Source organism: Microplitis demolitor, chromosome 1 (genome assembly GCF_026212275.2).
Source record: "Microplitis demolitor isolate Queensland-Clemson2020A chromosome 1, iyMicDemo2.1a, whole genome shotgun sequence".
Classification (NCBI taxonomy): domain Eukaryota; kingdom Metazoa; phylum Arthropoda; class Insecta; order Hymenoptera; family Braconidae; genus Microplitis; species Microplitis demolitor.
In genome coordinates, this window is record NC_068545.1 from 4,227,677 (window position 1) to 4,251,699 (window position 24,023).

The 24,023-nt window shown below is 30.9% G+C and overlaps 1 protein-coding gene across 1 annotated transcript in view; it reads right to left on the bottom strand.

Moving 5' to 3' along the window:
• LOC103575051 (SKI family transcriptional corepressor 2) overlaps positions 1-24,023 on the bottom strand; it is an 87,771-nt gene that overhangs the window by 61,644 nt on the left and 2,104 nt on the right. The window contains exon 2 of the mRNA XM_053738096.1: positions 21,031-21,275. The gene's annotated coding sequence lies outside the window, so the exon portion shown is untranslated. The remainder of the gene's footprint in view (positions 1-21,030; positions 21,276-24,023) is intronic.

A 24,023-nucleotide genomic window follows, 5' to 3' on the forward strand; every position in this document is an offset into this window, starting at 1 on the left:
CCTTCCTGTATAAAAATAACATATGTGGTCAAAATATATGTAAAAATATATGATAAATATCAGAAAATATATGTGGCCAATTTAACTATATTTTCTGATATATTTTTTTATATGAAAAAATATAATATTCATCATATACGAGTCCGTATATGTTTACAATATATAAGATATATATGTCAATCATATACAAAAAATATATTTTTATCATGTATGAAAATATATATTCTTGTCATATATGAAAAGTATATTTTTATCATACGTAAAAACATATATTTCTAGCATATACGAAAATTATATTCTGATCATATATAAAAACATATATTTATATTGTGTATGGAAAAAAAAAGTTTCTTATTCGTATGACCCACCCCAATTAAATTAGATATAAATTTTAATATACTCTTTAAATTGCAGTTGAAATTTTCAAAACTAGTTGATTTGATGCAAATATATAATATACCCATATACATATACATACACCGAATAAAATATATGCTTAAATATAAAAAAGAAAATATATGGTGCCATATATAATATAATTTATATGCTACCATATATTTCATTTCATATAAAAATTTTATATTTTTTGAATATAAAAGGAAATATATCAACACAATATATTATAAGATATATCTAAATGAATATATAGCTTAATATAAAAAACATATAAGTTACATATATGGGATACATATATTTACTACTATATATAATTTTATATTGAACCGGCCAAAATCTCTATATGACTTTTTATAATATACAATATAATATATCATATATTTTTTTGTTGCAAACATATATGATTTTATATATTTTAACCATATATTGTTTTTTCATACGGGTTTCTATTACAATCTTAAAATTATTAGTTGAATCGAATTAATCTGTTCAAATCAAATCAAGTGAGCTCTGTCACACTGTATTCCTTTGTAATATTTTAGTTTTTCACATTATTTTATTGTATCTTTAATATTTACTGTTCCTTTGAAAGCAATAATAACCTACTTCTGTGACCATATTATATACTCACGTTTATAATTTTATATACTTATTCGTATGTAACCAATTTGTAATTGAAATTGTCATTTGACCTGTGCCTTGGCATAAAATAAATAAGATCTAAATCTTAATTCAAATTATGGACGGCATGGAATTTTCTACTACTGGGATTCACAAACTCATTTCTTTAGAACAAAATAATATGAGAATCATCCCAAGTAGAAATAATTGTTTTAACTCAATTTCATACCAGTAACTAACCAACGATCGAGTCAAATTTACAACGCCATCTACAACTGTGTATATAAATCTATGCTTTAGGTCAGATTTATCTACATATTTATGTGTAAATATAGATCTGTCTATTGTATATGAATTTTTGGTATCATTTGAGAAAGTTATATTCATTTGAATTAATCTATAATTTGACTGAGTATTGTTTTAACAAATCTTTTTATTTTTCTGAGCAACTGACAATTTTGATAACCTCAAAACCTAAAATTTAAAAGTAACAGTTTTTTCAAAGCTGCTATGTTTCATTGGATCTCTAGTCGAACTGGCCCGTTAATTGACATTAACTCGATATCATTCTAGCCAGTTTCTGGTTTAAGTCTATTCGAACCAACCACAGTTACTGAACATAAAAAATTGAGTTCATTTCTACTAGGGATATTTGCTTGAATCAAAGAAAGATTTTTATCAGTATTCGCTATGAGTGTGACTGCAGCGCCAGACAAAATATGAACTACGGGAGGCTGTCAGAGTATGTTTTTATACGTATGTCAATAGCAAGAAACATAAAAATAAATAAATATTATAAATAATAGTAAAAAAAAAAGTTGTAAAAAATATGTGACAGTTTTATAGTAATTGCAGTTTTGTTTTTTAGCTAAACGGACCATCAATAAGTAAGTATAATGATAAAAAATAAAAAAGATTGCAGTAAGCATTTAGGTTAAGTTGTTTGAAATTCATATCAAAGTCAAAATATGATACTAAGGAAAAAATAAAAATGAAAAATAAATAATTAAATAATAACAAAATAAATACTTTCACGAGTGCTTGCTTACAATTTCAGTAATCATAGCCTCCCGTAACTCCGAAAGTAACCACTGCAAACGCTTCAGTCAATTTGATTTCCCCAACCATGGCTTCACTCAGAGCGAATATATCTAGATATTGTAAATACATATTACTTGTCATGCGTGTAAATTAATTTTACACAAAACATCGTAGAATATAAAAACGTGAAATTTTATTGTTTTTCAGAACAAGAAGTTTCTATGCGCATGCGTAGTTGCGCATGGTGTAAGAGCTTATTTTAAATCTTAATGTCATGAAAATATTCGAATATTCTTTCATGTTAATAGTAAAATTACATTTGTAGAAAGCAAACAAAAAATTGTTCTAGAAAAATCTTTAAAATAACGATTCAATTTTGTTCCTTTATTAATAAGTCAAAAAATTTTTTCATTTCATGATTTTAATAATTTTGAATTATTTAGCTACCGTGATTTTCGCGGTAGTTTATAATAATAAAAATTCCTCTGTATGAAAGTCTTTTTTTTTATTTTGTACAAAAAGAAGACATAAAATTTTTAATATCAACTTTGATAAAATTTCAATGCAATAAATTTTTCGATATTTAATTAAAATTAAAACCATAGAAAAAGTAATTAAATTACAATATAAAATACCACAATAAGCTCTATTAAATAGTTATTTAAACCGGATTTTCTTCATTGTTTCACAAATTTAATTAATCGACAAAACTACATATATCCCGCGTTTTTTATCAGAGAGTGCCCAGAAAGGATTAGTAGAGTAAGAGATAAAAAGCCCATCGGAAACCATCATCATTAATAGTCTATGTACTTTTACAAGGTTAGTAGCAGGAAATCGTTCGTCGGGAAAGCTAACGCCTGGCAACAGTAGTTTTATTCATGCATTTCAGTGAGAATCGTCGTCAAAGAGACCAAAAAGAGAAAGGGAGAAAGGTGTATATAGACACAGAGTAAAAGCGAACGAAACGATGAGTGAAAACTCGATCGTCTGATTCCCTGATCCGAGTAGGTTGTATGTGGCGTTACTAGCAATACTCCCATGGGAAGACAACGCCGATTCCCGTCGAAATTTGTTACAGGCATCCCATGGGATTGGAGTCTGCCGACATTTAGCCTGCTAATACAAATACATTGTCATTATATACTTTGTACAGAAAAAAAAAACTTTTTTTAGGGTTTCTGTAACTAAACCAATAACCGATAACGCACAACTTTTTATTATAGTTTTGTTTGGTTTTTCTTTTTTGTTTTATCAATTTCGTGTGATTTTTTGAGAAAAGTTTATCAAACAATACTTAAATTTTATTCGATTCTGATTACGTAAAATAGCTTATAATTATAAAATTGTGTGTATGATGCGTAAGAAAATGAACGGAATCCGATGACTTTATTCAATGCTCTAGTGTCTGTAATTACCCTTAGGCTGTACAAGGGACGAGATACAATCCCCTTGTTCCGGGCGCTACGACGATTAGCGCCCTATCCCTTAGCGATTACCAAGTTAGCCTAAATAGGGTGTAGTGTTTAGGGTTTAGGCTTCAGGGTATACGCTAGTAGAATCCGCTGTCCGCGTGGACCCATTACCAATCACTCGCCTTTTAACGTCATCCAGAAACTACCCCACGTTTAAATACATACATAAATACGTGGATAAATTTTCTTGTATAATTTAATTTCATTACCACTTTTATGTGTATAAGTCTTATATTATATTATATATACTTTTTCAAAAATATAATACTTCGAACTTATATTTGGAAATATTCAATAAAACATATATATCAGACTTCATAGCAATAATGTAAAAAACATATATATAAATATAGATATATATATTAGAAAGAGAAGCTGTAGGTTGGTGTATCGGTTGTTCAGAAATTCGGTCCACGTGCAAGATGGCGGCTTTAGTTTGCTCTGGGGCCATGCACCGCCCCTCTTTCTCTCCTTTCTCATTCCTCGGTGAATTTCTCGATCTCCTCCCACGTTAGTATACTAGTTTATACATAGATATATTTCTCTTCATCACTTGATTCTCCTGTATATCTAGATACACAAGTATATAGTCTACAGTATATAAGGCTTTCTTTGTCGATGTCGTTCCCCTCACCTTGTTCAACAAGCTCTCATCTTCACCCTGTGATGCTGGATACAGACATGGGAAAGCATCAGAATGGTAAGTAAAGGAACGTGCACGCTGTTAGGCATCCTAACAGTTTGAAGACATACCCATTATACCCGGGTTTTGTTCAAGTTATATATATATATATATATATATACTATACTATACTATTTCATATGTATACACATACATGCTACGTATAAATATACATGTCTAAATCATAAAGTGCGTCTCAAAATCATAAAGAAATTTATAATGTTTGATATTCAAAGGGAATAATTCATAATATATCATCATAGATATATCTATTAATACACTGTAAAAAATTGGAAGTAATTCGGAGTGATTACGGATTCGATTTTTTTCTGGATCCAAACTAAAATCCGAATTCACTCAGTCACTCGGAATTCCGGAGTTCCAGAAAGAATCACTTCGCATATATATGAAGTACCCTGTTAATAGAAAAACGGGAGCTTGAGGAAGGTGAAAATTTCGGAGGTCCGAGGATGGATCACCTGATGGAAAGTGGAGGGAAAATTCCCCCCAGTTGGAAAATCAAAAATGTATATTGTACATTATACATCATTCATAGTCTCTAAAAACGAATCAGTGACAATCACTATTTGGCAATGAATAGTCATTTATTGCTAATGAAAAGTTTACCACTTTTTGAATTAGTGACATACTTTTCACTAGTAAACAGTGAATAGTCACTATTTTCACAATTTCAAATTTAAGAGAGTAGTAATTGCTTCAATATAAGTACATTATCACTTCTTAGTGTTTCTTTTTCGTTAAGTGTGTATAAAGACATATGCTGATGATTATATGATGATCATGATGACGAAGATCATGATGATGTTGATGATGATTATAATGATGACGATGATGATTATAATGATGCCGATGATGATTATAGTGATTACGATGATGATGATCATAATGATCATGATGATGATGAAGGAACGAATTTTACTCTGAACCGGAGTTTTGATAAGATTGAACTCCGGGTTAATCTACGTTCACTCCGAAAATTTTTGACAGTGTATACGGATATGAAAAATGCATTTTATGAATTCGAGTGAATTGAGATTGTGAAGCTGTTAGATATATTTGTTGGTCGATGTTACAAAGCAAACAAATATTATCTTTACTAAATTGATCTGGGTCGACGTATAAACGTTGTTTGCTTACTTATTTCGAAACGTGTAGTGACTTTTTTTAGGAACACTTGAGAAAATGCCTCTGAGTATAGAACACGTCTGACCTTTAAGTTTTTGTAAACGATCCCTTTTCACTTGAGACCACATAAATGAGCGGATGCGCCCGCGCGTTGCTTGTCCAGTGTATACTGGAGAAAGGGAGAATCCAGTTGTATGTATACAATACAGAAACCCAAATAACCAAGCTTCGGAAATTATGAAACAATTGGACCTACAAATATGGCTTTTAATAAACACCTATATGCTTTTTTCTCTTCTTCAATTTTTTGATTCGTTTTTTTTTTAAATTACAAAAAAAAATTATAATGACGAGCGGTTTAATAACAAATAGCTATAAATATGTTTATAACGGACCGAGTATATATATGAATTATATTTATATATATTTGTTAGTCCACCTATATTTAATTATAATAATTTTCTATGCACTTCGGTACGAAAAAAATAAATAAATAAAATAAGAGAATGAGCTGACTAATTGAAAATAAAAATTGTAATTAAAACAACTTTTTGAGGAAGGAAATGTTTAAAAAATTTTTTAAGGAATAGAAAATAGAACTAAAAATTAGGTATGAAAAAAAATGGGTTTTAATAGCATTCATGATTTTTTCTACTTAATAAACTATAATTAATACGTATTTACCGGTAAATAATTAAAAGTTGACGTCGTTTGAATGAAAAAAATTTGAAAGTAAAGTAGAGAATTGCAGATTAGATGCAGATAAAAAATACAAGATAAAAAAGTGGACGAAAATGAAATATCGCTGAAACCGGAACGCAAATCTGGCGCTCGTTTTTTGTATGCAGCCGTACATCGGCGCAGTTTTAATCAACGCTGTGTAAATCCCCTCAGCTTCGGGATGCTTTTATGATATATATATATTTTTTTTGTTCTCTTTCATTGACGTTCTTTTTCCGCACTTTCACCCGCCTGTATGTCCGTTATTATTATTTTTTTTTCTTCAAATTTCATTAGCGAATAGCAGACAGATTATTCGGATCAAAATCCCTTTTTAGGATTATCATAGAAGCCGCGAAAAAAGCTTACAATAGAAAAAAAAGTATAAATAAATGAGACAAACTGAATATGTATAATAGTATAATAAATCTGAAACCGAATATATGTCGTTCAAAAATTTATGTCATCATTATTAATATAGAATAATTAAGCTTATTGTCAACAGACAATTGATCAAAAAAATTTGATTTTGAAAAAATTTCGCGTATTCATAAATGCTGTCGAACTAAAATTTTATATGGATTTAAAATCGCAGCATCTTTGAAGAAAACATAGCTTGAAATATCATTGGCATATATTTTTGATGACATATCGAAGTTATATGTGTATTTTTGAAAAATTTCAAATTTAAATAGCTTTGTATTGTAAAATATTGTGTGTTGATGACCTCCGCCCTTGTATGCAATAGTAGCGTACAGTTAAAATTATGACGGTTATATATTTTTTTGTTTTTTACTTTTATTATTTTATTTTTTATCATTTATTCCGAAGGCAGATGTAAATATGGCGGACGAAGTTTCATCCCTGTTCCCGGGAAAGAGTCCCGCCCACTCCGGGCCCCGTGGCTTTTCCCAACTACATCACCACCCGGTGTCTCGGGTTTTTGTTATTTTTATTTTTATTTTTTATATCTTTTTATCTCTTTTTATACCTTTTCCTCTCGTTTCCTCTGGTTCACCGAAAATAAAGAAACAAATGCAGAGCGGCCCGGGCGGCACAATCGCCGAAACATTTTTGACGCTCAGATCCGCGATGCGAGAGGTAGTAGAAATAAAAAAATAAAAAGGGAAAGCGATGAGAGTCAGACAGCAACCAGCAAAAGGGAAGCAACTATACTACTATACGGGGTAGTTGAGTACCGTATATAGTATGAATACGTATATAGTATATAAGAGTAAAAGAGAAATACTAAAGGGAGAACGAGAGTTATATATAACAGGAGCAGGGGTTGGCGATGGGCTCGAACGAACGCAATTTGCATGATTTTGCATGTTTTAGCGCGCTGCTCTCTGGTTCTCTCGACCGCCTGGTTTCAGCTGTCTGTCTACTACGTTTTCTACTTGCTTTTCTACCAGCTCGCGGCAAAACCAGCGATAAAGAGAGTACGAGTTGGTTGGAGGTTGGAAGAATCGAATGAGATGGAATGGGTGCATGGCCGCGTACACCTCACTCACAAACTTCAAGTGAGAGGAAATTATTTTCCTTTAGTTTTTCTTAATGAAGGTGTTGAGCATTCATGCGGAATATCAATAAGTCGAGCTCTTCTTATAGTCAACTCCTTTTTGTTCCTTATTTTTTACAGGAATCGCAGCAAGAAAATTATCTCCTATAGACTTCATAGCCCATTTAATTTTATATTTGCAGTCTATTTATTATAGTACTTAAAATATTCTCACTTTAAGATATAGTATGTCAGAAAAGAACGAATCGTAAAAAATTTTCATTAAAAATAGTATTTTACACTTTTTTCAAGTCAATTATTTATTCTAAGTAAAACAAAGCAATCGATGTTCTTACTTAACACTTTCATTAATTCGGATATTTTCCTTGTTTCAAAAAGACTCGGGCTACTCTTCATGGATACTCATCCTCATTTATCCTTGTTTATCCTCATACGGGTCTAAATTCAAAAAATGAATTTTTCTCAGGAATTTTTATGGTTTTTCCTGCTAGAGAACACCATAATGAACGAAAAACGTTGCTATTGCAATGGGCTATTCCTAACAAGAGCAAAGTTTCGGGCTACTCTTCATAGTAAGTCATCTCCATCCATGTCCACCCATCTCCGCTAACCTTCATATGGGTCTCAACTCAAAAAATAAATTATTCCCAGGACTTTTTAAGGCTTTTCCTACTAGAGGGCATCATAATGAACAAAAAACGTTAATATTATGGTGGGTTATTCCCAACAGGAGCAAAGTTACGAGCTTTTCTTTATAGAAAATGTCATCCTAATATATCTTCATTTATCCTAATTTATCCTAATATGGGTCTCAATTAAAAAATAAATTATTCCCAGGACTTTCTATGGCTTTTCCTACTAGAAGGCATCGTAATGAACAAAAAACGTTGTTGTTGTGATGGGTTATTTCCAAAAGGAGCAAAGTTACGGGCTACTCTTCATAGAAAGTCATCTCCACCCATGTCCACCCATCTTCACCCAATCCTAATATGAGTCTTAACTTAAAAAATTAATTATTCCCAGGACTTTTTATGGCTTTTCCTGCTCTTCAGTATCTGAACTAAATATACCTGCTATCAAAAAATTAATTAATTTTTTTAGACATTGTATCGTTTACTCTCTAAAAACTAATTAGTGAAAATTACATGACAATCAATATTTGACCGTGAATAGTTACCTAATGCCAGTAAGAGTATACCACTATTTGAATTAGTGACACATTGTCCACTTGTTAACATCGAATAGTCACTATTTTCACTGTTTCAAATTTTTGAGTACAAAAATTTGGACATTTTTTCTATTTGATGAAATCATCGAGTCGAAAAATTGTTGAGGTTAAATTGAGACTCATCGACAAAAACTGCTAAAGGACTACATGAGTTCAAAATCCACCGTTGAGCCCAAATACTAGGAACCATTTTTCGTCACGGATCTATATGAGTCGGTTCTTTAAAACACGGATTTGAATCTGTGTATCATATCAATAATTAAAATACTTTCAGTTGGACAAATATGATCATAAACAATAGATAATAGGAAAATCAAAATTTATCAAAATAGATATATTATTATTAAACTTAACGTCAAAAAGTTTCGAAGAATTATGCATGATTTAAAATATGAAAAAATAATAATAAATCATTGGTATTAAACAAATAATATATAGCATGTATTGCAATTTATGTACATATTTTTAAAAGTATGTGAAATCACGTTAGCTGACCAATGGAAATGTGCGATGTTATATAATCATGACAACTCACTGACAGTATCAGTTAAGAATATAGACCAAGGGGTAACGAGGAGGTTGGAGAGGGAACAAAGATAATCGACGTCCGTGTCGTGGTTCGATATATGATATATCCACATAGACATATATATCGGACGGTATAACCGGAACGTCGTTGGGTTCGATGCACGTGATTTTCTGGATCTGGTGTGCTTCCGACGGTAGTATTGACACGAGTAGCACATACGAAATACTATGTATGTATATATGATACATATATATTTCAATATATGTGGATTTGATATAGCGACGATGGTGGGGTGCATGAGAGCATATGTGTGCATGCGTATGCCGTATATCTGTTGGCTGTTAGGTATATACTACACACGAGAACAGAACAGGGCGCGTGGTTGGGTGGCACTGGTGCGATTACCCGTAATGACGTTCGCTGTGGTCGTGGCCGATTCCCGCGTGTGTGGAGATCCGAAACGACAATGGCCGCTCATTATCGGCTCGACCATTGGTCTATTGTCATCCGGAGAGAGAGCCGGAACAAGGCCTTAAAGCTGGTGAGAAATGATACCGTCAGACTATACCACAGAGCAGCCTGTGGCTTATTATTGCGACTCACAATGCTTTCTCAGAGTATAGAGTAGAGGAATGCATTGCTGAAGATTAAATGCACTGAACATCATTCAATATAAGCTATGAATTTCGCTATTCTAATGTATATGGCGAAATTTATTTTTAAATCAGAAAAATTTCGATTTTTATTTTGTCTAATTTCGTTGGCGGTTTAAATCAAATTTTTTCTTATGCTCAGCAAGCAGAAAACAATTTAAAAAACTACAGTGCACTTTAAAAACAACCTTTTCAAAGGCAAACTATCAAAATTTTGGGTTCTACTGTAATTATCAAAAAATATTGTGATAAATTACATTATAAGTTGCTATTTTATAATTTTTGCTTTAGAATTGATTATATTTACTATTCACACTGTAATGTTCATGTTTTCCGTGCAATTTAATTTGACATACTTTTTTTTTTATAGAATACTGTTGTGAGTAAAAATCTATCAATTACGAAATTTCTACAACTAAATGATCCTATGTAACTAACCATGATATTCTCGATTCACATAAAGGATTCAAATGACAATAAAGTTAGCAGACGTTTAAAAATTTTTTGATCTTTTTTAACACAGAAATAAATTTTAAAAAAATATTTTGAAAAATTGCACGTATAGTTTTTGAAATTTATGACATGTGCATTTTTTTAGAAAATTTTTTTTAACTTCAAATGTCTGCTAACTTTACTATCATAGGATTCAATTGAATTTTTTAAATTTTAGGCTAAAAATTAATTGTAAGGAATATCAAAACGCTACGCAAAAGCAACCACGTATTTTATCAGTCCAATTATTAACCCGAAAAAATTAAACTAAACATATATATATATATATATATATATAGAAAGAGAGCTAAGGGCAGGAAATATATTGGCTCAACTGTTTATTGCGATTTGTCACAGGTTAACCTTCTTGGTTGGGCCTTAAGTCCCTTTGAACTGTAAGGAATAGTCTGGTATCGTGATGGAGGTGCCGTTGACGTCATAGCCAAGCTATCCGGCAGTTTGGTTGCTTGGGGTAAAATTGGGCGATTATTACAATGGTAAATATTCAAAAAACATTAACAATATGGTTTAGCTTATCTATACATTGCCTTTTCCGTAGGAAATCGGGTTATCCAAATTTTTTATAAAGACTTTTTTGCATTTCCTGTTGAAAATCATCATTATACACATTTTTGATGCATGGTTTATATTTTTTGTCAAATTTTCAAGTCATAAAAGTTGTCGTACGAAAACCGCCTAATTTCAACAAAAAATGTAAGAAGAAACTTATTCTTTCCAATATTAAAATAAAAATATTTTATCCCATACATATTAATAACAGAAATTATATTCTTAACAAAAATATCCGCATATAAGTATTTCGTTTTAAATTTAAAAAATGACTTTTTTACTGTTTTTTAATTTTCCCGTATAATTTACAAAAATTTTGTGGTTTTCTATACCGAAAACGACGATATATTTAACTAACAAAATTGTTGTTATCTCTCTCTAGGAAAAAAAAAGAATGTATATACATATTTATTTTAGAGATTTCTTAAATAATAACATCTGTTCCAGATTACGTTTGTGTATCCAAGAAATATGCAAAGATTAACTTCACAGTTACAATTATAATTACAAAAATTGATTGTGAGAAAGATAAAAGTAGAAAAGACACATAATCAGCTTTGTTCCAATATTCAGTACTTTTCATCATTGAAAGTGCTTAGTTTGTACACTTAACAGTGAGTACTAATAATAATCATAAAATGGTTATTTGTTTTCAGAATAAAGTGCTCCAGTTCATGAATAGTAGAAAGGAGAAATAGCTCGAAATCCCGGTAAGTATAGGATTAGTGGTTTTTGAAATCAGTAACAACTATAGACTGTGAGAACGATTTGGGTCAGAAAGGTTTTCTCACTTTCTTTCCTTTACTTATATTACCCCTACTTTTGTATTCTATTGAATAGAACAGACTCCGAGTGTTTGTTTAGCAGGTTCGTGTCTTTTAAATTTCACAAGGTGATTGGTCATCATCCCCAAGCTACAATTATAGTACGAAAAGCAGACGAAGCTAGTGTACTTCTACTCAGCAGGAAAGCCGATTACACCATTCTGAGTAGATTTATTTTCTTTTTTCTAAAGGCGATCAAGCTGTACGGGTATTAGAGACTTATTTAAACCTGACTGTCAATGTCTGCAGGTACTTTTACTACTGCGTGACCTTTCGATGTTTCGACAAGACGCATTACAAGTATTTCGGGCAGTCTTAAATACATTATTGTCAAAGCCATTCGACTAGTCGCCAGTGTATAGCCGTCATCAAGACATTCGTGTTTCCAAGACAGGTGTCTTCTCTCAGGGGATGCATCAGAATCTCAACCTCAAGTCGGGAAGACCATCACAAGTTCAACATTCACGTCCAGATATTTATTATATTCTTATACACATCCTTGTATCACTTTTGTCAAATGTATAATAAGTTGACAGAAAACGGATGATAAATTTTCTCGTCTTCATAAACTTCGTTTTTAGTTTCTACAAATAAAAATATTATTTTTATTTTTAGACAATTTAACATATATATCATTCGTTTATATATTGATATTTGTTTATTTATTTATTTATGAGAAATTAAAAAAAGATGAGATAAATAAGTGATTTAGGGGCGCGAGAATTCATCCCCATACACCATGGAACTGACAATGAGTATCCCAGGATCGACTCTCCATCAAAAAGCTGAATCTATAGCTTAGTTGTGTGATGTGGATGATAGAGTCCATCGACCAGCACAAAACGAATGACTTGCACATTGTCGTTTGTAGCAGCGATATAGTATAGCGGTGAACATAGAAGAGTCTAAAATGAGAGGGTCCGCCTGCCGCGTTTATTTATCCTGCCTGTACACTTCACCAAAGGAACGAATCTCTATCTCTTCCAATACAACACTACGATCCAGGTCTAAGGCGTTTTTGTTCTTTCTCTTCCATCCACTACTTGTCTGTCTACTGGCTTTTTTCCTCCGCCTCCGACATTTTTCTCCATCGTATCTCTATGCTCCTCTTTTTTTTATAGCCTTTCTCTCAGCGGCTTTGATCGCTATCACGGTGAAGCAGTAGATTTGTGTAAGTAAAAAGAAGAAAAAATATCCGCGTAGACTTTATGTATTCTTTGATGCTATACAAGCCTCTTGGAACAACTAAGGCGTGTTGTGCACCCGTGACATACCTCACACCTGCGGCCTGTAATCACTAGCGCCGCGATGAGTTAAAAAAAACGTTATGACTATGAGTTGCAATGTTTGATCGATGCTTTATATTATTCTCACATTATATCACCATCATTCGTATACCTATGACTGGCTAATTCAAACAGGAAAAATATTTTTTAAATATATATATATAATATATATAAAAAAATTTTCTTCGAATGTTATTTCAAAAGTTTTTAATAGTAATTAATATTTATCGTCATGAATAAATCGTTTTTAATTCTATAGTTATTATATTGAAACTAGAAGAGGGTGAGATAAAATAGGGGCATTCAAAATTATTAAGCCTAGACCAATTAAAAGGAAAACGAATGAAAAGCAGTTAATACTGGTTAGCTTCAAAATTTTCCGCTCAAAAAACTGGGTTTTGGAATCGATTGGTCAATTGACTAGTCAATTGACGTCAAAATTTCATTTTCCAAAGTGGCAATAAATAAAAAAACTTTAACAATGAATTATTTACGTTTCAATAATTGACTAATTATAGTCCTTTCAATGATGATAATTAACTGAATAAGTTCATTAATTTTTTACTATCTTATATTCTACTGTCATAATAAATAATTAAAAAAAAAAGTAATAACTAAATACAAAGCTCTATATATCGCATTAATACTTAATATCTTTTTTTCATAATTAAAATTTTTTTTCTAGTAGATTTTACAATGGAAAAAAAAAATAAATAAAAAGCTCTCGGTATGCTACAGTAGCTTTTAATTAAAACAATCCCTTAATGCCTCCAATAGCAGCCAGTACTCGATCTCTATTCTCCCGTTATTCTGTACCCCCACTGGGTTCCGTTAGTTCGATGCAGTTGAATATCGAACAGAAGAGAGACTGAAATAATAGAGAGAGAGAATACGAGAATTGAGATTGCAGACAGGATTGTCGACCAATTATCTGCTCTGATATGATCTTCCAGTACATATTTCTCTTGAATCTGTTACACTCTCTCTCTTTATCTCTCTTGCTCTTTGCTTGGCGATGAAGTGAAGAAGCATTTTGCTGATACTAGTAAGCAATGAAAAGCTCAGGCGGGTAAGGGATGGTTTGGAAGCTAAGCTCTCAAGGCCCCGGGGAAATATACCACATCAGGCTTCTTCTCGTTATTATATACAGTTGCGATGATGCTGTGTGGCTTGCAAGAAACCGTAGAAGCTAACCAACCTCGTTGCTAAATCTCCTTGTCGTAGCCCAGATATGTGTAAACCACATACACATACATATACATATGTATATACATATATACTATACTCACAACGCACCTTATTCAAATCTATGAAGAATATATTTACTCAACTACTACACGGATTATGTGCAAATAATCTTACGCTTTTTTTTTAAATAATATAAAATCAATAGAGTCTACACTGAAAAAAATTTTTGAACTCGGTGTAAAAATTACACCAAATATCATGTTAAATTTAGGCGGTGTGAATTAATAGTATATTACACACCTAGGGAGGAAAGTAGGACATTCCAAGCCAAGAGTATAATTGCCTACCTTAGCTGAAAGCGAGGGTAGCAAACACGCGAATTGGGACATCCTACCCTCCGTGGTACGTACACGATTTCCTACCAGATCTGTACATGAAAATTTGAATTTTTGTCTCTGTTTGTGGGAAGAACAAAAGAAAAGAACGATCTTTCCCCTCTAAACAGGGCAGGAATTCAAACTTTCGACGCAGGTATGGTCAAAAAATAACCAAATAATGTATAGATTACAGCACTACTATATCATTATCATTATTGATGTAGATTATTTTAAAATAAAAACGGAATACCTAGTGTCGAAGTAATCAAGAGATTTAAAACACCATTGGTGGAATGAGTTCTAATTCACACGGTCAAAAATTTGACACTTCGACGTGTAACTTTCACACCAGTGTTGGAAATTTTAACACCAAATTATTGACACCACACCGTGGACTCAAAATTTTTGACAGCCTATAGATGTTTTTATTGAATTCGAAGACAATACGTAATTGTTTTATTATGTTTTGGTGAGTATAGATGAGGTATTTTAGTTTATGTTAAGTATATCTCAAGTTATATCTATGTATAATGTATAGTGTTTAGTATCTGATGATTTCAGTTGAATCATCGTTCGCAACTCTAAATGAGTGACGTTGAGTACTCAAAGCGGTGGAGGTGTTTCAATGGCTACAATGACTCTCAAAATAATAACCGACCTGCATCATTGAAAGTCAACTAAGAAAAGCAGACAAAAATACTTGAGTTAAAAATCCATCAGTGTAACCATATGTTTATTCAATTCTGTGATGTGTGGTTTGGATTTTATTTCATCAAAATTATAAATAATAATTTATTATCAGATTATAGTATAAATGAGTTGAATAAGAGTCTAGTTGTTTGTTTTCACTTGAGATCATATCATTTTTTGTAAGGACCATTTTTTTGCTAATATTTTTATAACCAACCCGACGAAATGCGAATTATTTTCACAAAGAAGTTGTATGTAATTATAATAATGAAAAAATTTGTGGATAAGAAGTTTGAATTTATAAATATTGAAGTATATTTATATGAATTTTGTGTAAAGGAAGAATAAAGTAATTTTTCTTTGAAAAATATATACAGGTCGTAAATAAATTTTAAGCTTTGGAATTTACTTTCTTTTGATGTATAACTCTTTTGATTCTTGAGATAACTTAAAAGAACTATAAATTCAAATAAAAAAAAAAAATTTCGTTGCAAAATTATTTAATTTTCTTTTTTTGCAATAATAAACTCATGCCATAAATTAAAGGAACAAAAAAATTTTAGAAGTTTTTTAGTGATTTTTGCAAGGCTGTAACTTCGTGAAAAATAATCGTATCAAAAAATAAAAAAAAGCATTTTATAGCTTGAAATCTCTAGTTTTAACGCATTTTCATAAATTTTTTTTAGACTTCCAGCCATTGCGCAAACATGAGAAATATCGCGAGAAACAAATTTTCTAAATTTTTGTTTCTCATGTTTGCACAATAAAAAAAATTTGATGAAAATGCGTCGAAACTGGAGATTTCAAGCTACAAAATGCTTTTTTTAAAATCTTGATACGATTATTTTTCACGAAGTTACAGCCTTGCAAAAATTTCTAAAATTTTTCTGTTCCTTTAATTTATGGCATGAGTGTATTTGAAAAACGACTTACTGAAAAGCTGATACAAAAACTATTAAATCGAAAATAAATTTTTCCTTAAAATAAATCAGTGAATTTTCACTGACAAATAGTCACTGATTTAATCAGTACTTTTAACTGATCCATTTTTTTAAAAATACGTTTATACATTGTCAAAAATGGTGGGAGAATTCGAAAAATTTTTAAGTTTGACTTACAGCAAATTATTTTTCAGATTTCTTTAGTAATTTTCTACTGATGGCAGGGCTTCCAAAATATGAATGCACGCAGATAAATTTTTAGTAAAAAACGCATCCTAATATAAGCCTACTTGTGTTATTAGCTAAAGTTATTAGGGACAATTGAAAGTACATAGAAAATATGTTGTAATGTCTACATATATAATAAATAAAAATCATCCAGATTGAATGATGAGAGTTGATGAGTGAAAGAAAGAAAGAAAATGCGTGGCTAACTCGGTATGTACACGTGGGAAAAGTGAGTAAGGGAGAGATGGAGCGAGGCGTAAAGACTCGTGAAAGCTTCCGGAGAGACAAATTGGCGTGAAAACGCATTTCTGGATGCTAAAACTGGAGGATGAGGGAAGAATATAGAGTACCAAGGAGGGAGAGAAGTTGCGCAATAGCATTCGGTTATATCAAACATTTAGGTTCTGTGCGTCGGGGAATATAACTAAATACACTCACTCGAGGGGGTTATATCATTCCGTACGATTTCCCGAGAAGAATGGCATGATAATGAAAGCACCATTAACGGGATGTAGACTTTAATGTAGATGTAATGCGTAAACTATTGATGCTCGTGAGAAAATTATTTTGCTTTAAAAACTATCACACTATTCAATAAGATTGATAAACAATTTTGTTACAATCAAGTACTAACATACTGGTATATATATATGTATATATATACATACAAAAGAAGGATTTCTTGACGTAAAAATTCTTGTTTGCCCTAAGAAATTTTTTTCTCATTAAATGAAAATGAAATTTTCTTGAGGCGAGAAAAAATTTCTTGTGCCAAAAAATCTTTTTCTTGATGTGTATTTATTATTGATAAATATATATCATATTTGTAAATCGTATAGAAAGTACGGAACGACGAGGTGCCTGAGGCACGATAGGGTCCGACAAATTTAAAATCGCCTGATATCATTTTCGAATGATTTCCAGAAAATTTATATGGGCGCTATTATAATCCCGAAAATCTAAATTCCAAAAAATTAAAATCAAATATTAGATGAAAAAAAAAAAGTTGTATTGCGAAATTATTTCAAGAATTTTCCATGTCATTATCAAATTTTTATTTACAAAAAAAAAAAAAAAAACAGGATAATTATTATTGTGTCCATGTCAGCAAATCAATTAAAAATGATATTGAAAAAAATATATACAAAGGCATTATATTAGTTTATATATAAACAAATTAACTATAACACATGGACTTTAATTGAATAATGTTTTTTGTAACGCACAATTCAAGTGCAGTATAAATATAGACCTGTCACTATAAAGTTGACTTTGAAGACACAATAGAGCAACAAACGTGTGGCGTTAAATATGTTCGTCGTATGCTTTCTATATACAGAGTTCAACTATGTCCTATTGGTATACTGGTGCAGTCTCTACCCGACAGCCATTAGTCGCACCCGGTAAATTGAGTGGCGCCTATACTACACTACACTACACTAGGTACGCGCTTGATTCTATTAAAGACATCAAACGAGCAAAAATTATATCAGCCATCCTCTTGCTTTTCCCATACCTCCACTCATTTGCTCCATCACAACGCGCTAGCTATTATATCGCCTGCTATGGATGCTCAAGTCATTAATGACAATGATCACTATATTCCTTTATTATATTGTTGCATTCAATTAATATTTATTTCAATATCAAAACTTTTAATAAAAATTATTGTCACTAAGAGTTACTTCGGGTTTAAATTCAAATTTATTTACCCCTGAATTTTAATTAAAAAAAAAAAAACTACAAAAAGAGTTTTATTCTAATCTAAAAATAGGTCAGATTGTTTTTTATAGGATTAAAAAATAATTTTAACAATTCACGTTCAATTTCCACTATATTATGATCATAATCTCGTTGATAATTATATATACATGATATTGAAATAAATACGACGTATATTGTGACCTAGTTATCGCTAGTTAGTGAGACGGTCCGTCCTAATTCATAAATTTTTGTTATCAATAAATATCGTTCTATTACCAATTATTTGAAATAAATGAAATAAAATCATGTTTTCTTTGTTTGTAGACAAACATTAAATGTTAATGACATATTGCATAAAATTTCATTTTATAAGTCTAAAGGTCTGAAAAATTTTAATTAAAATAATAAAATTTTAATTTTCCGGTAAAACTTCACAAATTTCAAAGAAAAAGAAATCTTCAATCGATACCAAGTATAAACTTTAGAATATTTCAGTCGGAAAATTAATTTTCAAGTTACAATAAGAAATTTTAGGAACTGCAATAAAGCAATTTTTTTTGCCGCCATTTTTTTTTTTTTTTTTTTTTTGCATGTAGATTACAAATTCTAGTCCAGCCGGTTGCTAATTATAAGTCGAACCTAAAAATTCAAAAATTTTCTGTTTCAGGTCATTTTTTAAATTTTAACACCAAGCGCAGACCCACCTACTGATTGAGGCGTTCTATTCTAATGATATTTTTGTATGTTAAAAGTGTATAAAATATATACTAAATATTTTTAAAATGTATGTCAATAGAGTATTTATCAAGCCTAACAACCCGTGTATGTATATTTTTATTCATAATCTCATTAAAAATTCATAAAAAATAACCTTTTTTTTGATCGCTCAAAGTAGAATACTGCCTTCAATGAAAGACAAATGTAAAAAGACACTACAGGGAAAATGTACTGTATACTATAATTAATAACAGTAATTATTCACTATTATTGAATTTATAGTAATTTACTTTAAGAGAAACTTTTCGTTATAATTTTGAAAAATCTACTTTAGAGCTATTAACAAAAATAGTACAATATGCATCATATATAATTTATGAAAAATTATTTAAAAAAATATATATCTATATAAATAGTTATTTAACATACAGTGAAAAAAGTTTTTATGTTGACTTTAATTAAATAAAAAATGTTTTTCAATGTACAAGCATTGTGAAAATTTATTTTTATACGTAATAGATGCACACAAAAGCGTACATGGGAGAGGATAATATTAGTGAGAACGTTTTCACACGATTTTTCAGTATATATTATTAGAGAGGTGAGACTCGAGAGGTAGAGCTTGTTGGGTACATAGAGACAGAGGGAAAGAGCTGCTTGCTAAATCTAATTTCGCCCGTCGCTTTATTTGATCATATTTTACATCGGCTTTGACGCTGCCCTAAAAGGGAATGCTTTTAAAATACATTACACGTACCGCGCCCAGTGAAACGTGCAGAGACGAAAGAAAAAGATGGACCGACTAAATCCCTGAAGTTAAGTTCATATCGGATAAAATTAATACCAGTGTTTTTTTTTATCAAAATTTTCCGCTATCTTGTTTTAAAATAACGTCATTATAAATCGTTTAAATTTAATTTATCTTATTCACTACAAAATTTAATATCTAGACGTTTTTTTTTTTTTTTTTTTAATAAACAAAATTAAAATGGTGGCTTTTTACCAGCAAAAAATTTTAAATTCCCGCTTCACTTGAGTCAAGACAAAAAAAAGTCTTGTCTTGATCTCGTAAGTTTTCGTTTAGTCTCGATTCTGTCTAATTCTCGATTTCAGTATCGACAATTTATAGAATTGTTTAAATTTTTGAATATTCAAAAGCAAGCGATTGTTATTTATAATAAATTTACAGTTAAAATAATATTCAAATGATGAAAATATTCTCATTATATCGCATAAAACTTGACAACTATTCATTGAAGCACATAGGTAGCTATTTTCTGAAGATTCAGGAACTGTCTAACGAGAGTCGTTCGCAAAAGTATATATACTAAGTAATATAGAGTATGACAAGGGAATCAAGACCGGATACAATTAAATGCTTGTGCCCGAGTGGTTGCATTGTTTAGGGTGGGTGCCCGCTGTACCCGTGGTTGGTGTATACGACCCGTCGCGCATGAGGTGGTCCCCCACATTCTTGATATCTATCGGCATTGAACTACCGAGTTATATTTGCTTGAGATTCAGTTGACTCGACATGTCACGTCGTTTGTATTGAACATATTTATTGAACCGACATGTAGCATTTAATGTAATACTACATTATATGACTACCGATTGGTTCAATATCTTAATAAGGAGAACACGGAAAAAAATAATAGTAGACAAAATTAAAATCCAGGATTTATTACAGTTTCAAAAGTCAGCCAAGTTCCTCTATACTTCGAAACTGTGAAAACTTCATTATTTCTGAGACGTAGCACTATTAGAGTTTCACATTAGACTTTTCAGTCCTTAAGGGCACATGGGGTTTCTTATACATAAGACACAAAATTTGGTAAAATTTGGTGACGATAATTGTAATAACTTTTTTATATGAGTGATTTGTTTTTGCACTAAAAGCAATAATTTTTCCGATGCTATTCTTTACGCAAATGTTGCACGCGCGAAACAAATTTTCAATACTATTGTTTATATATGTGTATATAAGTATGTATAAATACCTTGAAATTTAGCTAGTGAAACGAATCAAAAATGTTCTTTAGTTGATTTACCCGCAACGATCCATCGCCGAGTTGAGATCATCTTCGTTTTATTCACCGTGAAAACACGTGCCGTTTTGTTACTCATCCGTAACAGTTGTAGGGTTAGCCAATTACGTTGTATGAGTAATTTATCGCTCTGTATCTTTTCCACTTAAAATGTATCACAATATCCTTTACCTGAATGGTTCCCACGTTTTTATTGCCTGCAATCATATTTTGTGAAATTTACAATTCTTTTTTTTTTTCAAATTTAAAAAATAATGCAAATAACAGAAACATAATAATATAACTAATCCACTATTACTAGTAATTTAGATAAATTTTTTTCTAAACATTTTTGAAAAACCAATATTGCAAACAAGTATCGTTTGAATATTAATAAGTTTTAGATAAATCACTCTGTACAGTTTGAAAATAAGAACATTAGTTTCTACGCAATTATCCAAGCAAATATATGGCATTACTTCACTAATCGTTTAATATAATTATACCTGGGACTATTAATAATTATGATTATGGCTGTTATTAAATAATCAAGAACCCGGATGTGTTATTTGTTGTAGCGTTCTATTCATTTCGATAATTGCAACCAAGACTTGAAAAAAATATAAATTTTGTTTTTTTCATCCTTAGATAAAACATAGACTCGTTTTTTTTTATGTACCTGAAGAACGGAACATTTTTCGAGTAACGAATATGAAAAACAAAATAAAAAGTAAGAAATCTACTGGATCTAGATTTCTGAAAAGTTTCGCATAGGTGTTAATCAGCCGAAAATTACAGCAGCCTCAACTACATTTTTTTTTTTTTTCTTTGAGGTAAATGATATGTTTACAATATTTAGCTGCATCTAGAAATTTATTAAATTTTTTTTTCTCATAAAAAATTTGTATTGAAGTTAATGAAAAGATCTGTTGGTAAAGAGGCTTATCTATAAAGAAATATAAGATATATACATATGATATTATATTCCCATGAGATGAGATAGGTGTAACACTATTGATTCCTAAAGAATATAAACGGGTGCGGTAATACGTAAGCTCAGAGTCTCTCGTGTATGGTTTAAGCGTCTTGACGGCGATAAGAACGTTCTGATTTCATTGCCGTCAAGATAAAGAATAATATATTAGAAATATATATAAAAGCTCAATACAAGTAGAGAGTGTAGAGTTATAGTATACGAACCGCAGTAAACGGCTAAGTCTTTACCGAGCTTCTCCGGGATACACAGGATGGCTTCTTATTGCTCTGGTAATCGAATATCTTTCTCCCTCTCTTATATATTTCTCTCATTCTCCTTCCTAATCTCTTGCCATCTTCCAATCCTCCTCTTTGCTTTGCTTCTCATGATCTATCTTTCGCAAGCCGTCAGTCGACGCAAGCGCAATCTCAAATAATTCATAGCACATGACATAGTACTGTAATCCCTGGATTATGCTTCATTTTGTGTTTCTCTGACGCAATTCACTACTATACTAGATTTACAGCGTTAAGAGTAAAGTGTATATGTACATCATCCATTATGTTACATTATTTGAAAGTAATGGACCATTTATCCTTTATCTCAATCTCTTTCTTCTCTACACAATTTATATATATGTATTGTAGTAGATTAGTACCAGACCATTTTAACTCAAAGTTTTTGATGACCAACATCTACAAAATATATACCTGCGTATTTTAATAATACCTTTATAAAATCTTCAATAATAGTTCTAGTGTATTCAAATAATGTTCCATTATTTTTTAAATAAAAGCTCTTGATAATTTTTATCAATTTAAAAACTAGCTAGGAAGTCTAGATCCCAAGCCATTCAAAGTTTAACTTTTTTTGATTTGCATCAATTTTTAAAATCTCAACTTTATGCTAATTTGAAGAATAAGAATTTTCCGTCTTCTAATTAAAAAAAAGTATCTCAAATTTTTCCCGCAAAATCATTTGCTTTGTTTTTTAAAAATCGTCTTTATTTTTTATGCCGAATCATATACAAATGAATTTTGGCAATCACCAAACTAGGGTAATATACACAGAGAAAAGTGGGCTTAAGAAATCGAATTTTTATAATGCTGTCGACAAAACTTGAAACAGGAAGTTGAGTTGCCAAAAAATTATTATGCTAAACTACAAAATTTTTAGAGTTTCAAGTTTGGTTGACAGCATGATAAAAATTCATCCATTTTTTGTCTTCATTTTTTTCCGTGTATTTAATCCTAGCTAGTTTGCACATCAGGCTGAAAATTGAAGCTTGCCCTGATTGGGTCCTTATAAAGCCCATGCATGTAATCGAGATTTTTTATCTTCCCCCTATCGGACACTGTTTGAAAATCAGACAGACAATTTTTCTCCTAAGTCAAATCCTGAAACTGATTCTGAAAAATCACATTCTCTATTTTTATTACGAGACTATCCTTAAAAAAGTATGAGAGTTAAATTCCAATTATGAATGATATTTTGATCATCAAAAACCTTGACTTATCTGTAATCATCATGACTTATTAATAGTATTAATATCATTATTTATCTATGATCTTGAGTCACCAAAAATTTTAACGAAAAAACACGATCCGATATCTATATATCTAAAGATTATTTAATATATAATATATACTATCCGAGAGGTAAAAGAAATAGCCACAACAATATACAAGTTGAGTGTACAGTAACGCCATAAAAACTAAAGGTATATAGACTGATGTATCCTCATAACGAGCTTCGTGACTTGCATCTTCAACCCAGAATGCATTAGCTGTATTTGCATTTAATTGCTGGTTGTTTGTTTGACGTTCGCGCGACGACGACGAACGACGACCAACGACAACTACACAACGACAAAGAAGATGTAATGATGATTACAATACAACTCTATAACTGTATAACTATATATTATAAGTATTACGCTACATATATAAGACTATAGAGGTCTGGTGGTACTGGTACTGTCGACATTTCC